The following is a 16,566-nucleotide window of genomic DNA, read 5'->3' as shown; positions in this document are numbered from 1 at the left end:
AATATTTTATCAGTATAGGCATGGTTTGAATCTATTTTTAGGTCTTTATTCTGATTATGTTATGAGTCACCGCTGACGTCACCCGTAGTCATGGGCGTTTTCTAATATATGCCCTCCTCCCGTATAATATATTATATATGACCTACTGATATCTATTTAGTTTCTTTATAGTTGGGTATTTAGGTTGTCCTCCATATTGGTTAAGTACTCTGCACATTTTGCATTGCTATATTCTGAGAGCTAGAACTTTGTTGTTTTTTCTCCACCGGTGCTGTGTTAGGGCTTATTTGTTGCGTGTACTTTTTTAATGTTTTCCATTTTTTCCTATAATAAAAGACTTATTATGGGGAAAAAAGGCTGTTAGTGTTTCTTAACATGAAACGTATTTTTTTTTACTTTTTTACAACATTTTTATTAACTTGTTTTAACTTTTTTTTGTCCCACTAGGACTGATTGCTATTCTCATACACTGCACAACCTACATAGTGCAGTGTATTACAGCTGTCCGCTATTCACTGACAGCAAGCCTATTAGGCTTCGCCTCCCGGCGGGGCCTAATTGGCTTCCGTACTAGCTAGCGATTGTTAGTCTACGGTTGCCATAGCAACTATCGGAACCCCCGCGGGTGCCAATGGTTGCCATTAGCAACCATAGGGTGCGATCTAAGGGGTTAATTGGCCGGATAGGAGCTCCGGTCCTGGGCGTTAGAGCACGATGTCAGCTGTGACAAACAGCTGACACCCGCGCCCGTGGCATCCATCATGGTTGCCGACAGGCTAGAAGACACTTGGATGCAGCGGTCGCTTTGATCACTGCATCTAATTAGTTAATCGGCCGGATCGTAGCCCAGCTCCGGTCCTGGCCGTTACAGCTGGGTGTCGAACAGCCGCTAATCAGCTTCTGAGCCAGCACCATCACATACACCTTCTCATGGAGCTGTGATTGGTCAGTCTGCTGTGACTGACCAATCACAGCAATCGCCGGCCGGGGACCGCTGTCATTGGTCCCCTGCCATCTTACTGTGCCAATCAACTGTTATAAACAGTTGACGGCACAGTTTTGTCACCCTGTGCTTTGACAGGGTGACAGTTTTTAGCCAGGACTCACTGGCACGTCCTGGTGCCCTAAAGCACTGCAATACAGGACATACCGGTGCGTCCTGTTGCGGTAAGGGGTTAAAGACAATAATATTACCCCCTTGCCGCTGCAGCCATTTTTCAGATTTTCATTTACATTTTCTCTTCCCCACGTTCCAAAAGCAATAACTTTTTTATTTTTTCCGTCAATAGAGCCCTATGAGGGCTTGTTTTTTGTGGGGCGAGTTGTATTTTTTCATCACACCATTTATTGTACCATATAATGTACTAGGAAATGGAAAAAAAATATTTGTGGGGTGGAAAAATAACCCAAAAAAACTGCTATTCCTCCATTGTTTTTTGCGCTTCGTTTTTACTGCGTTCAACATGCACTTAAAACAACATGTTAACTTTATTCTGCAGGTCAATATGATTATGGCGATACCAAATTCATATATATTTTTTTATATAAAAAAATTTTTACAAGGAAAAAACTAACTGGAAAAACGAAAATTGTGGGAAGAGCTTTAGTTTTTAATAGTACCATTTTGGGGTACATGCAAGTTTTTGATCACTTTTTATTCCATTTTTAGTGGAGGATGAGGTGACCAAAAAACAACAATTCTGGAGTTTTACTTTTTTCTTTACGCCATTCACAATGTGTGTTAAATTATTTTATATTGTAATATTTGTGTATATTTTACGGGTGCAGCAATACCAATTGTGTTTATTTATTTATTTTTTTATTTACAATTCTTTAGGGGGAAAATGGGGGTTGTTTAAACTTTTTTTTGTACATGAAAAAATAACATGAGTTAACTGATTTTTGCTTTTTTTATTAGTCACCCTAGGGGCCTTGAACCCCTGACCATTCGATCACTAGCACAATATATTGCACAAATGTGTCTATTACAGGCACCTATTAAGCCCTACCGGAGGCATCTAAGGGGTTAAACTAAAAGGATCACACTCAAGCTCGAGCCCGCTTATTGCAGTGAAGTTTCGGCTGTAACATACTACCGACACCCACGTTGTATAGAGCGGGCTCAGTCTCTCCATATTTCCCCTACCCGGCTATGACGTAGCTATACGTCATACGTTGGGAAGTGGTTAAATAAGAACTAATCGCTATTAATCCTTTTTTTTTTACTTTTTTCCACCCCACTGCTTTCTCTGCTCCATAGCTGGCTTGTGCCGGGCAGCAGTGCCACACCACTTGACCCTCTTCAAGATCTATCTCCCACTAATTAATTTTGGTCCTTCACTTTTAGCCCCGCCTACCAGAAGCCACAGCCTCGTACTATTGTCTCCCTTCACCAAGCTGCACAAAAAAAGTGCGTTCTCCTGATCCATTATAGTGTTTCGGTGTCCAAACAAATAATTTACCAAAGGAAAATGTACAGCTGCCCTAAAGTACGCCAACATCGGTATGGTCTATGCTTGTCAAAGGAGGAGAATGCCACTATGCAGGCTCAGCTTCTTCTCTGACAGCAGTGAAGAGGCTGAAGAAAAGGGATTCCTCACTACTGTCGAAGACCAGTTCTCACAACGCATGCATGTCCATCGCTGGCTGCAATTTTTAGGCAGATGCAGAATTAGGGGGTATGTAGAAATGCTAGGGGGCGCTATTTCAATGTTTTAATTAGTATAACTCTGTACAGGAGAATTTTTTTCAATATGATTTCAATTTAAAACAGTCAAAATTACATAAATGAAATGAAAACTTATTAATCATCCAATTATCAGTTATGGAATTAAATTTTTTAATAAAAATAAACAGATTTCCTTGTAATTTGCAATAACATTACTGCAAAGAAACAAAGTATATTGCTAGCAAATAATTTATATTGGTTAAATCCAGAGTTTCTGGAAAGTTGTGAACTATTTATCAGGGGAAATATTTTGAGCATATAAGCATCAGTTAAGTCGTTGCACAATAACAACTTTGTCTGTAGTCTGAAAATAAGTAAATACGCTTTGATAGTCAAATCCTTTTTCATGCTAGAGGTTTTGAATTCCTATCGCTACAAAAAAAGAATATTTGTTTGATACTGGAGCCTTTATAGCTGATGTACGCAGGCTGAGCTCCGTTGAGAGTAACAGTCACATATGTAATAGGCTTGCTTTGCTTTTCCAGCAATAGATATTAATGAATAAAAAGTCAGATTCATGCAAATAGCTAAGATAAATTTCAGAAGACTTCCCTAAATGTGACCCCACCAAAAGAGACAATTTCCATGCAAATCAAAAGAAGCAAGTATCTGCTACATTTTTCATGAAAATGACAAGGTGTGGTTATTCACATCCAACCTTCGTTTGCCCTCCATGCCTAAGAGACTGGCACCAAGATATATTGTACCTTGCAGTAAGATCAAACAAACGAATCTGGTCGCCTTTCAAATGCCATCCTCATTGTCTATTCATCCAGTTTTTTTAATTGTCACTGTTAAAACCATTAATTCCTAGCGCTGATTCTGCCGGGGAGTCTTCTGCTCCAAGAGCTCTTGTCCTCCATAACTCGGAGGATTAAGAGGTCACTCTTCACAGACCTTACATAGTATCCGCTCTAGTGCCCTGTTGGTGAGTTTCTTTTTGACCCGGCTTCCAAGACCTCCGACTTGACCCTGACCTTACCTCCTGTTTCTGATTAATGAACCTGTCATGGCTCGCTTGTTTCCAACCTGGATCTGTTTGACCACGCAATGGTACACACTCGCTAGCTGAAGCCTAGCGTCTATTGGGGACTACTCTGGGACCACAACCTGGGAATCTTACCAGCAAAGTTCATACCTCCTTTTGGTGGTTAAGGGTGAAAAATTGTGTACTCCACACCCCAAGTTAGCCTGTGCCAACTCAATAAGGTTTCCAGGCTTTGATTGTTCCTGCTTGCTGCCAAACTACTCCTGCGCTGTGGTGAAATCTTTTTCCAACAATTCTGCATAAAGCCGCTGTTGCGCTACCCTAAGACATCATTTAAGTACCAACTATGCTACGCTAGACTGGGACCGGCATCTAAGTACACTCCTGGGCGTATAGTCTGATATGAATCGTTACAGCCCCATGGGAAAACTTAGAGTGGAGTAGCTCTCCACAATGACCAACAACTGCAACACATTCCATTCAGAATATGAAAAGCTTATGATTATTTGGGCATCTCTCTGCCTGTCATTTCTCATCTTCCTGTGATCTGAATTTGGTGTTCCACCACCTCTCCACTGATTTTCCTGCACTCTCAGATTGTTTATCCCACTCTATTGTCCACAGTGATCATTAACTCATCTTCTAGGGGAGGAGGGACACTTAGCTGTAAGGCCCAATGCCTGCTACTCTTGCTATCAAGGTAGTTCCATCCATGCCCATCAATGTGGGACAACAGAGGTCTACATAGAATATTTACATGTCCACAGAGGTCTACATGGAATATTCACATGTAGAGCATTATTTTTGTAGATGTAGTTACTGTAGAATACATTTTTATGGAACTTTTGCTTGGATTCTTAATAAATAAACACAGAGGTTTTTTTTTTCTGTCCTTTTTTTAACACTTATTTTAACAGCAAGCCAGATTCCACATGTGTTTGAATCATGGCTCATTATCCAGGATTAAAGTACTTTATATAACAATGGTCCACAGCCTTTTGTAGGCCACAAGCCACTTTCAAATACTACACTTGGTTTGGAACTAGACTAAATATCAAAAGGGGATAACGCAGTCTTTTAAAAATATTACCAAGTGATATGGCTCAGATTTGTTAACTGGCACTGATATAGTTTTGACTCCGGGAACCAAGTTTTAGTAATTAAATGATCTCCCTTATCGAGAAGAGGAGAAAATCCGGATAGTTGCCCTGGCGCTGCCGACTTCAATAAATTCTGATATCCGAAGAAACAGATATTGGAACTTCGTAATGTTTATAGATTGTTTATTAAGTAATAAACCATCTATAAACATTACGTAGTTCCAATATCTGTTTCTTCGGATATCAGAATTGATTGAAGTCGGCTGCGCCAGGGCAACTATCTGGATTTTCTCCTCTTCTCTTCTCAATGTTGTTTCTGGACGAATCCTTGTTCGAGCCCAGAGCCTAGGCTGCAAATTGTTATGACCGACAACTCATCGAATTAATATATTCAACGTCTCTCTGAATGTTGTACTCCCAGCACAACACAACCAGGTTAGCACATTTGACCACCTGTAAATACCTCCTCCTCTATTTCAGTTGATGCACTATGTGCGCTTTGGGTGTCATTTTCTTTTATATCTATGATCTCCCTTATGGCACTAGTGTAAAGGCACAAGCAAGGGGTTCCGAGGGCCACATGTGGTTCCCGGGGAACCGGATGGGAACAATTGATACATTATATACATCAATATCTGTAGTATAATTCCTGGGATGAATTTAGTTCTGCAGAATCACAATCACATGAGTGTATAACTATATCGTTCCACTGGTGCACATGTCCATGCTCTTTTCTTCTACAATGTCTTAACCTCAGCATTTCTAAACTATAAGTAGAATTGTGATTACAAAGTATGAATAGGATTATTTTGTTTAGCTAGAATTCACAGCTACAACTCACGGAGTTGTACATTACAAATTTTTTTTTTTTAACAATATGGGTCTATAAGGTTATAACCTCCTTGATCAGATATATTCATTTTTTAACAATGAGATATTTGTTTTCATTTTATTTATCTGACTTTAAATAAATTAATTAACTTCAGTGGATCTGCTAACATGCAAATCCACATAATCTAATTTTCAACTACACAAATCATGCTGTAATCCAAAGATTCTAGATTCACATTTTAAATGTTTTCTTTATATACTATACTTTCAACTCTGAAGATAGTAATTAAGAACTATTTAAAAATTCATTGTAAAACGTAGATTGAAATTAAAGATAATTTCCAAATAATATTAGCACCAAATATGATTATTTATAGAGAGTTTAACAGTTTTTGTAAGGGTTTTTTAGAAAGCCCTGTTGCATGCCAGTCAATAATGCAGAATGTGAATCTAGGTCACAGCACACAATTCCTCCTTCTTGTGTACAAATCACTGTATCTCCTCAGAACTGAATGTCACATCAAGCATCACAGATACTTTGCTACCACATTAACCAGGCCCCGCTGATCAAGAAGCATAGATGACTCCTGCAGACAAAAGACAGAGATATCCCATTGTTAGTAATATGTTGGCATTAGAAAACATAAAAAGCACAGTAGTTATATTATTTTATTGGAGTTAGGTCTAGATTGCTCTCTAATTCTGTTTCATCTGTACTGCATTTTTCAGAAATTGTATTGATTCTGTCTTTGACGTTTCATAGTTCATCGAAAGCCATATAATTGCAATTTTTATTGAGTGAACTGACAAACACATAACACAACGGTAGGCGAAACAATAGCAGTTCCATGAAAATAACAGGGGAGGCATCCAAAAAATGCCAGCAGGGTTGCCGACTAATTCCTAGCCTATCTGTAAAAATAGGTGACTTTTTTTTCCAGTGTCCATTGAAAAAAATGGATGTGTTCATGATTTTTTTGGAAGAGCTTGTAAAGATTTTTGGGATTATAATTATGATCATTTTAAAGGGAACAGTACATGCTGCTACTGTTATCGTATTCTAAGCTATAGACTTAAAGTCAGGGCCAGAAGTATTTGGACAGTGACACAATTTTCACAATTTTGCCTCTATACACCACCACAATAGATTAGAAACAAAGTAATGAAGATGTGAATAAAGTGTAGACTTTCAGCTTTAATTGAAGGGCTTCAAAAAAAATATTGTATTTACCATTTAGGAATGACAGACATTTTTTTACATAGTCCCTCCATTTTCACAGGCTGAAAAGTAATTGGACAAGTCACTGATAAGCAGTTTCATGGTCGGATGTGGAATTTTCACTGGTTATTTCAAGACAAATTAAGGAGCTAAAAGATCTGGAGTTAGTTCCAAGTGTTGAATTTGCATTTGGCAGCTATTCATGGGAACTCTCAATATGCAGTCCATAAGAGGTGGCAATGCACGTGAAGAAGGCCATCAATGGGCTAAAAAAAAATAATACAAAACAAACCTAATCCAAATATAGTGGCCAAATCAACAATATGGTACATACTTAAAAAGAACGAGTGCACTGGCAAGCTCAGCAACTTTTAAAGGCCTGGAAGACCAGTGGATGATTGCCAAGGAAAGAATACTGCGAAGAAAACTCACATCATCTAGCTTAGTCAAGAAGACTCTGGAGGAGGTAAGTGTATCATTGTCAAAGTATACAATCAAGAGACTAATTCATAAATGTGCATACAAAGCTCAAGATGCAAACCACTGCTAAAACTAAAGAACAGAAAGACCAGATTTGATTTTTCTAGAAAACATCTAAAAAAAAAAAAGCCATCCAGATCTAGAACAAGATTCCTTGGACAGATGAAACCAAGATGAACTTGTATCAGAATGATGGGAAGAGAACAGTATGAAGCGGGAAAGCAAAGGCTCATGAACTGAAGAATACAACATAATCTGTCAAACATGGTGATATCAGGGTTATGGATGGGCATATATGGCTGGCAGTGGAACTGGGTCACTGGTGTTTTTTGATGATGTGATTGTGTGTAGAAGTATCAGGATTAATTCTAAAATGTATAGAGCAAAACTTTTTGCTGTGATTCTGTCAAATGCTGCAAAACTGATAGGATGGTGCATCACAGTACAGACACAAAACACAAAGCAAAGCAACCCAACAGCTTTTTAATTCAAAGAAATTGAATATTCTTCAATGGCTTAGTCAATCACCTGACCTCAACCCGACTAAGCATGCTTTTCCCTTACTGAAGACAAAACTGTACACAAAAAGACACGCAAACAAGCAGCAACTAAAAGTGACTGCAGTAAAGGTAAAGCATTTCAAGGGAGGAAACTCAGAAATTGGAGATGTCCATAAAATTCTTATGTTTACAATTATGCTTGTTTGTCCAATTACTTTTGAGCTTGTGAAAATAGAGGGACTATGTAAAAAATGGCTGTAATTCCTAAACGGTTAATGCAATATTTTTGTTGAACCCCTTGAATAAAAGTTAAAATGTCTACACTTCAATCACATTTTTCTTGCTCTGCTTCAAATCCATTGTGGTGGTGTATAGAGGCTAAATTATGAAAATTGTATCACTGTCCAAATACTTCTGGTACCAACTTGTTAATAAAAAATGTTAACTGTCTGTAATTTTTGGATAAATTGTTCTGCAAAAAGAAAAAATAAGGTTGCCAACCCTGAATGCCAACATTGACATACCACCATACAATGACTAGATGATACTACCATACAGTTGTTGAACTATACCCTAATACTGTGACTGAATAACATCAACATACAGTCAGGGTCTGACTGGCCCACCAGAGAACCAGAGGATCCTCCGGAGGACCCAGGCTCTAACACAATAATGGGCCTTAAAGTTCAAGCTGAAGACAAACCATTTGAAGCCAATCACTAACCACTAAGGTACATTTTTTATGGGATGATGGGATGATTCACAAATTACCTATTAAACCTTTTTGATAATACATCCTGTGTACAATGATAACAACAAGGACTATGATGAAGTAAAAAATGGACACATACTTGTTCTACATAGATAGAGGGTGGGCCCTCAGAATAATCTCCTCTGGTGAGACAAAGTAACCCCAGTCCGACGCTGCATACTGAATACTCTTACTCTTGTACAATGTCTTTCGGCACAATGAAAAGGATTTATTGAAAAATATGCTTTTTCCTCTTCTACGATTATTCAGAGCTTTATTTGGGAGTGAAGACCATCCTATGGGAATACTTGCATCCTACTATCCAGTAAAAGTCTGTTGCTGTCTCAGCTGGAGTACAGGAATGATAGGGATAATGATAAAAATTATATCACAAAAGAAATAGCAAAAACAGTGATGTACATAGATAATACATACTGTAAAACCATATGAAACTGTTAGGGTATGTGCACACGACCTATTTTCAGACGTAATGAAGGCGTTTTACGCCTCAAATTACGCCTGAAAAGACGGCTCCAATACGTCTGCAAACATCTGCCCATTGCCTGCAATGGGTTTTACGATGTTCTGTGCAGACAAGGTGTAATTTTACGCGTCGCTGTCAAAAGACGGCGCGTAAAATTACACCCGCGTCAAAGAAGTGCAGGACACTTCTTGGGACGTATTTGGTTACGTTTTTCATTGACTCCAATGAAGAACAGCTCCAATTACGTCCGTAAAAGACGCCACGAAAAACGCGAGTACTTGCAAAAACGTCTGAAATTCAGGAGCTGTTTTCTCCTGAAAACAGCTCTGTAATTTCAGACGTATTTTGCGCTGTCGTGTGAACATACCCTTATTGCACAGAGTGATGTCAGATTGTGGGAATAATGAAAGCAGTGATATATCTTAACAAATCAAAACAATAAGGATAATGCACAAAGTGAAGTCACAGCACAGAATTAATTAACACAGTGAATTCATGGTACAAAGATAATAAATGCAGTGATGTCACAACAGGGGAATATTAAATATGGTGAGAAAGAAAAAAGAATGCACACAGTAGTTCATGGATAGTAAACAGTAATGTCACAGTAGGGAGAATAAATATTCCCGTGTTAGAGTAGCTGTTGAACCACCTCAGACCCTACCTAGGTCCCTTCAAACTTTTAACCCCCAATAGAAACACATTTGGCTACATTTCTACTTTCAATGTATAAAGACGGTTATTGTTCAGGGGTTACAATTATTTTGTGTCACTTAGGTTATTTTTCTTAAATATAACCTTATTTCTTTATAAATAAGCTATCATAAATTGAGTTTCTGTTGCAAGCTATGCATATACTTTTATAACTTTGCATTTCGTGTTTTATAATACATATGTACAAATTATGTTATCTCTGAAAAAATGCATTTGTCACTTCTCAGGGTTATAAATGTCTCCTGTTTTCTCATAAATCTAGCCCTGTAAATTTAGATCAAACTAAAATGGAATGGTTTGAGACAGATTGAAACTGTCAGTTTACATCCGGGTTTGGCAATGCTCCAAGCCACTGATAGCAGTAGCTCTTTGCATTACAGTGTAGACTTGCAAAAAATGAATGAGCAGCACCATGTCTAACAGCAATGCGTGATTATAATCTTAATTATTTAATTAAGATTGTTATAATGATTTATTCACTTGTGAGTTCTAACTGTTTGCCTGTAAAATTTACCCATTAAAAATATAGTCACCAGTTGGTAAGATTATGAATAGTTAAGATAATGGTTTAGATTGAAACTATAGCAATGCCTAGAGGGACGTTCGTACTACCATAAGCACATACAGTGTTGATCTCATAAAGAACCAAACAACTATTTAAGCTCTGCCTATAAATTGTAATCACTGCATGCGCTCTATTACGTACAGTGGTGATGAATGGTTTGGATCATGCTTAGTAACTTGCATGCTGAAGACAAAGCTGCAGCAATAATTCCTTGTCCCTAATGTATTAGTCAGTGCATTCTGACATCAAAATAAAACATTTACACAGAAATCATTTACCAGCAATTAATTTCTGTCTATAAAGATTGTTCCTCACGTAGAGGTAAAATTCTTAAAGGCTATGTACATCTTTACAGACAAATTTTTAAAATTGTACCAATCCGTCTAAAATGAAATATAAAGCAACTTTGCAAAAAGTCTTGATTCATTATAAAAAAATTGTTTTACTTTTGTATCTACAGCTCCTATGCAAACTAATTCATCTCTATGGTAACAGACTACAAACAAACTCTGTGTAGTCTGACTTTGCAGTAACACACTTTAAGTAACATAATTTAGACACATAAAGTAGCAAAAAGTATGGGACACATAGAAGAAAGTGTGACTGCAGGATCAGGCTACACAGGTTTTGTTTGAAATCTGTAACCATGGAGACACACAGGCCTGCATAGGAACTGTCAAATATAAACATACGATGGGATATTTTTTTTTAAGACTATTTTTCGAAATTCCATCGTTTCTCATTTTAGATGCATTTGACCTATAAAAAAACGAATTGGTTGCAAAGGTGGACTTTCACTTTAAAAATGTAGATGGGAAAAATGCAGTAGTAATATTTTTAGCCAGAGTGTTAATCAAAACTGGATGGTAGTAATGTGTAACAGGTCAGATGGCAGGAACTTCCATTGATTTCAATGTTCAACATATGTGGATAGTCAATGTCACAGCATTTTCAAAATTCCAGCAGGGTATGTTGAGAAAGCTTTTGTGGCAGCTGTGTTCAGGCCATTAACTCCAACAATTTGACAGCCTTATTTCCTTCCTGCAACCTTTGATAAAACTTCCATTAGGTAGAACATCGAACTGTTATTTGGCCCGCTATTTCAGTAGTTTCTCTGACCCCAAGGAATTACATTAACCTTTCCTTTACCCAGCCTGACTCCATATTTCAGAGAGACCTTTAGAAATTTAACATGCAACCATTTACCATATAACCATTTACCATAACTGACATAATACACATTTGCTATTGTTTTATTTTGTAGTTTTGGACCAATATAATTTTACTTTTGTATCGTAGAAATAAGAAGTCCGTCTTTTAAAAGAGAACCATGAATGGTAAAAAAAATATTATGTTTATCATTAACAAAGGAATGCAGGTATTTTTATACCATGTTACGTGTCCACCTAAAATCAAGACTTTACCTGTGAAAAGGTGGACAGCTCAAGCACTAAGACTTGGGTCCCACCATTGTTAAAACACCATTCAATATTTTGATGATAGCGACTAGAGATAAGCGAAATGTAAACATTTGCTTTTGCTGGCGTTTTTCAGAATTTGGACGCCTGTTTGAATTGGTGTGCCAATTGTGCGTATGAGACTTTCCTAGGCATGCACCAAGTACCATTCCTCTAAATAATGCAAAACGTTTTCATTTATAGCAGGATTTTTCTTGTTTGTATAGTTTTAAATATGCATATCCCTGAAAGAACAACGTAATTACTATATGCAACCATTTCAGAGTGATAAAATGTTGAATATCTTAGATGGGAAGCGCAAATGCATCCCCCAGCAAAGTAAAATGTGTTTTTTTTTCCTGCGTTACTATGCAATATAATAGTTACATCTGCCATGGACATAATTCAGACTACGGTTTTCAACTGCCATTAATCAGGTATGCATCTCCTAGTCTGTATATGGGATGCATATATATACTATAGGCTTCCTAGTCACTGGATTTTATCAATTCTCTGTACATTTTTCAAAGTTCATAGAACTGGACTGTAATGGAAAAATGTACAAAAAATTTTCTCCATGCCAACAGGTCAAGGTACTTTCAATGGATACATATATTGCAAATAGATCCATGATTTGTAAATATAATACAACAGTAAAAGTGTTAGGGTATGTGCACACGATGAGAGGCTGTTACGTCTGAAAAGACAGACTGTTTTCAGGAGAAAACAGCTGCGTCGTTTCAGACGTAAATGCTGCTCCTCGTATTATGCGAGGCGTCTTTGACGCCTGTAATCTTGAGCTGCTCTTCATTGACTTCAATGAAGAACGGCTCAAATTACGTTGCAAAGAAGTGTCCTGCACTTCTTTGCCGAAGGCAGTCAATTTACGCGTCGTAGTTTGACAGCTGTCAAACAACGACGCGTAAATGGCAGGTCGTCTGCACAGTACGACGGCAAACCCATTCACATGAATGGGCAGATGTTTGCCGACGTATTGTAGCCCTATTTTCAGACGTAAAACGAGGCATAATACGCCTCGTTTACGTCTGAAAATAGGTCGTGTGAACCCAGCCTTACACTTGCATCTGTCCAGTGACTTTTTAATCACATCCTGCCTTTAAGATGTCTTCACCTGACACATCTGGCTTATTCTGCTACTTGGTTTTCCCTTTCTGGACTCTCGGAAGTTTGATGAAGTCGATGAGTGAAAGGAAGTGTCACAACACTTAATATGTTCTTTTCTGTTCTAGTTTTTAATTTTGGCATTCAAAGCTAGGCACAGTTCTTTAATATTCAGGAATTTTATTCCATATTTCAGTTGTGGCATTAGCATAGACTTTGGGTTGACCTATAGATTTGTGTTTGTTCTTCAAATAAATGAGGAAGAGCAAGAAAATGGAGCAAATGTTGCCCTTTTGTGGTCTCATACATGCAATGTTCTTATGTTTTACCCTATTTGTTTGGTCTAAATGTTTATAAAAAGCAGAATTTGAAGTATCATATTTAAAGGCATGGTGTTCCAATTATTTGCCAGGTCGCTAAATGTAGAAAGGAAACAAAACATCACTTTGCTAAAAGTGTAAAAACAACCTATGTTAAACTGGCCTTATACATTTTTCTAAAGTTTACTGACCCCACTAATTTTGGCTGGATGGGCCAATAATGTATAGGGCAGACCTGTAACGCTGGCGATGGGTCCAGCTCTTGACGGCGGTCCCTGCCATCGGGTCTCGTACCTCCTTCAGTGGCCTGTTCCTCCCCCAGGCTGCCGGTGTCTTCTGGTATCCTCTGTTTTGGCTGCTGTGTCCAATGGTTGTTGCCCTCAGGACTACTTAAGGCACCTCCACTATCCATATGGTGCTATCTGTTGTCAGTCTGTATCCAGTTGTCCATTACCAGTTTGCATTCAGTCCACTATTGCTATCTTTGGTCAGACTATATCCAGTTATCCATTACCAGTCTGTATCCTGTCCGCCATCGCTATCTGCTGTAAGACAATATCCTATTACTTGCTTGTGTCCAGTTACCCACACCTGCTTTGTCCGGCTACCTGCTATTCGCCTGTATGCAGCTATCTGCTATTCACCTGTGACAAGTTCTCAGCTTACCTCCTTCAATGTACCATCTGTCAGTGCCTGTTTCTTGTCTGTGTGCCCAGTAGCGACTCTGCTGTGACCACATCAAGTGGTAGCGAACTCATAGCCTCCCCGCAACAAAGACTGAGGGGTTATTTAGATAACGCCCTTAGAGGTGGCACTATACCAAAAGAGTGGAGTAGCCCAGTGGATCCACAAACCTGCTGGCCATAACAAGTCCTACCATCCCGGTAGGGAAAATACACTACATGGCCAAAAGTATACGGACCATTGCACCTATTTGAGCTTGTTTGACATGCCAAAAGAGGTTGCCTCGTGGCATGTGGGCCCCACACAATTTGATCAAAATGTGCGCTTAGTACCTCACATTTGTAAGTATAGTGAACATCGTAGTAACGCACAGGGCCGGTTTTAGACAAAGTGTGGTCCTGGGCAAAGTTAAAAATGGGGTCCAAAATGCTGAACTATGTCCTGTTCACATCTGCGTCGGGGTTCCATTGATGGCTTCCATCAGACTTTTTTACGTCAGGGGAACCCATGAATGCAAACCAGGGCTGTTGATTCCGTCAAAAAAACGGAAACCTTACGGAACGGAGACAAACGGAAACAAATTGCAATGGAAGCATTACCTTTGAAATCAATGGTAAAGGAAATGGAAGCTATGGTTTCCGTTTGCCTTTCTGTTGATGGGTTCCTCAAATGGAAAGGTCTGATTTAACCCATCCACGGAAACCAAACGCTGATGTGAACACACCCTTACTGAATCAATAATGTAGTCAATTCAGAAGTCGATGTGCAGAGAACTGCATCACTGATTTCTAGCGCGTCCCGTAGTGTTGCAAGCCCCAAGGCATATGTCCCCCCTCTCTCACACACAAAAAAATTATCTATACATATACAGTTACTAAATCATATCACTATAGCAGATGAAATATTACCTGCATACTGTTACTGAACGCATATTACTATTATTAGACCAATATTACTAATAATAACATAATATAAGTTCCAAATAATACCGCCACAACATAACCACATAGTAACTGAATAATAGCACCATACTGTTATTGAATAATACCGCCACACCATAACCACATAGTTTCTGAATAATACCCCCACACTGTTACGGAATAATACCCCCATACTGTTACTGAATAATACCACCACACCATAACCACATAGTGACTGAATAATACCCCCGTACTGTTACTGAATAATGCCTCCACACCATAACAACATCGTGACTGAATAATATCCCCCATACTGTTACTGAATAATAGCACCACACCATAACCGCATAGTGACTGAATAATACCCCCATACTGTTACTGAATAATACCGCCATATCATAACCACATAGTGACTGATTAATACCCCCATACTGTTATGGAATAATACCACCACACCATAACCACATAGTGACTAAATAATACCCCCGCACTGTTACTGAATAATACCTCCACACCATAACAACATCATGACTGAATAATACCCCCATACTGTTACTGAATAATACCCCCACACCATAACCACATAGTGACTGAATAATACCCCCATACTGTTACTGAATAATACCGCCACACCATAACCACATAGTGACTGAATATTCCCATACTGTTACTGAATAATACCGTCACTTCATAACCACATAGTGACTGACTAATACCCCCATACTGTCACTGAATAATACCACCGCACCATAACCACATCGTGACTCAATAATACCCCCGTACTGTTACTGAAAAATACCTCCACCCCATAACAACATCGTGACTCAATAATACCCCATATTGTTACTGAACAATACTGCCACACCATAAACACATAGTGACTGAATAATACCCCCATACTGTTACTGAATAATACTGCTATACCATAACCACATAGTGACTTAATAATACACTTATACTGTTACTGAATAAATCCGCCACACCAAAACCCCATTACTGACTTAATAACACACCCATACTGTTACAAAATAAAAAACACTATTCAAAGACTAATATTACCACCATGTAGTGACCATATAGTGGTAGATACCAGTTATACACAGAAGCTCTGCAGACCATATAAGTGATTACAGAACATTTATATCTAGTGACTCACAGGTGATATCTTCTCTGATTAGAGTGGTTCACTTTCCCTTTTTTTTCTTCATCTGGCCCAGACCACTGTGACGACTTATTCCAGCCATGACTCGTCTCTACAGAATTTGACACACACACACATATGTTGGTTTCTAGATTTTCCGGCATCTTCCACACCTATACCCCATCCTCTAAACAAACTTGTAATCCACAGTGCCCCAGACAGTAATAATGATCCCTCAGCGCTCTACACAATAAAAGTTCCCCCTCAGTAACCGTGCCCCATTTTTGCCTCCACAGCAGTAATGCCCCCTTCGTGCCCCCTGTAGATAGTGCCACACACAGTCCCCTGTAGGTAGCGCCACATACACCTCCCAGTAGATAGCGCCACAGTCCTCCCCTTGTATAAAGTGACACAAAGTCCCTGCTCCCTTTTATATAGTGGCACACAGCTCCCCCTCCCCTTGTATATAGTGGCACACATTTACTCCCTCCCCTTGTATATAGTGCCACACAGCTCCCCCCTCCCCTTGTATATAGTGGCACACAGCTCCCCCTCCCCTTGT

This window comes from Rhinoderma darwinii, chromosome 5 (genome assembly GCF_050947455.1).
Source record: "Rhinoderma darwinii isolate aRhiDar2 chromosome 5, aRhiDar2.hap1, whole genome shotgun sequence".
Lineage (NCBI taxonomy): Eukaryota > Metazoa > Chordata > Amphibia > Anura > Rhinodermatidae > Rhinoderma > Rhinoderma darwinii.
Note: the sequence above shows the minus strand (reverse complement) of the source record.